Source organism: Cebus imitator, unplaced genomic scaffold (genome assembly GCF_001604975.1).
Source record: "Cebus imitator isolate Cc_AM_T3 unplaced genomic scaffold, Cebus_imitator-1.0 Scaffold16, whole genome shotgun sequence".
NCBI lineage: Eukaryota > Metazoa > Chordata > Mammalia > Primates > Cebidae > Cebus > Cebus imitator.
Genome location: NW_016107331.1, coordinates 8,359,418 through 8,361,333, shown reverse-complemented (window position 1 = coordinate 8,361,333; position 1,916 = coordinate 8,359,418).

Genomic DNA, 1,916 nt, shown 5'->3' with positions numbered 1-1,916 from the left:
AAACATCTGCATAATATTAGTCATGACCTAGGATTAAAGTTTGTAAATCACCAATAAAAGGGGCTGCCAGTGGGAAAAGCTATAGAATTATATAGCTAAATTAAGAATTTTGAAGACCTCATGTATGTTTTATTGCGATTGAAATTCAATAAAAAATACAAGTTGTGACTTTATACATGTGGTGTTCAAAGACATAAATATTTTAAATTAAACATCCTTACTTGAAAGGATTTAACAAATTAATTTAGTACTGTTGAAGAGGTGTGGATATTTAACTTTTCAAGCATTATAAATAATATGCAATTGGAAAATAATTTCATTGATTTTTTGGTTTCCATTAAAAATTCACTTTAAAGGATTCAATTATGAACAAACAAAAATTCATAAAATCTGAATTTAGCATTTCTCTGATGGATGATGTTATTTGCCTTTGTTATGTTCTTTTTGAGCATTTGTATTTCACCATTTAATTTAGACTATGAGCAAATATTTTAAAGTAAGGATGCTTTTTTTAAATCCTGAATCAGAAAGATTGTTCTTAAATTTTTCTACTTTGTACAAATTTTAGTATAAATTTTCTTAAAGAGAGGTCAAATCGAGGTTTTCACCTTCAAACCACCATAGGAAAAAAGTCATGTTACACAAAATGCTCAATTTTTTTCCATTTTTTTCTTGGAATGGCAATATGAGATCTTAATAAATGTTTGCAGATGATATCTATATATAATTTACTAGTTCAACTGGTTGATGATGTTTTAAAACTGATATTTTAAATATAATTTTCTTCTCTGAAGACATCATCTGGTAATTTTTAAACTATACTTTTTTTACCTTTGCTACTAATTATTATATATGTAATTGATTTTATTTCTATATGTAAAAAGAAGCTGTTTCTAAAATTCTAAATAATATTGGTCCAATTTTACTTAAAATCCAGTAGTGTTTTTACCAATTTTAATGTCAATATCATTGAGAATCATATCATTAAGAACCAGTGTTCCTTAAAACAATATTCAGAAAAACTTTAGAAAGCTGGAAACTTCTTTGTTGAGTAGCGTGATAGTGCTTTTCTGCATTTTTTCTAAATAGGTTCACATAGACAGAAAAATAGACTTCCAAACAATTTTAAAAATACATCTCAGTAAAATGTTACTTTTCTGATAAAGATAAATTCAGTGCAACTAAACATATTCATTGTTTTAAAGAAAAGGAAAAATAAACATCAAGGAGGTTTCACTTAACAGAAAAAGGCATGTGGGCATCACACGTTGCTGTCTGAGGACAGTGCTGAATTTTGATTAGAGCAAGAAGCTATAATTGGAGTGATAATCTTTTACACTGTTTTTAATTGTAATCAGTGCAGATGTTTGCAGCTTTAGGATTAAAAATTGGTGCTTTACAATATGTATAGTTGATGATTTTTTTAGGCCACAGGCTGCTCAACTTGGCTCATCTTAAAACATGAATTTGATATTCAGAATAACTGAAAAGTGAAAAATCCACAAGAATTAAAAAACAAATATCTACCATTTTTGATGTACTAGAATGTGTATGTTTCAATTTTACTAAGCTTATGTAGATAATTTTTGTATCCTTTCTTCATGAAGTGAAATAAAGAAGCTCCATCTCTAAGACTAAAGAAAAGGAAAATTTGAATTATCATTGAAAATAGCTTTGATAAAGAAAATATTAAAGTCTTCATAATTTAAGCATGATCTCTCCAAGGATAGGATAATTTGACTCATTCTTTAGGTGTTAGAATGAAATTCAAATGAAAACAATTCTATATAAGCATTACATTTTGCATTTCTTTCATTGTGTCTATTTTTATCTCAAGATGAGGTCCCTGGAGATATCCCTCTCTCTTTATCTCTCAAATATATATATATATATATATATATATATATATATATATA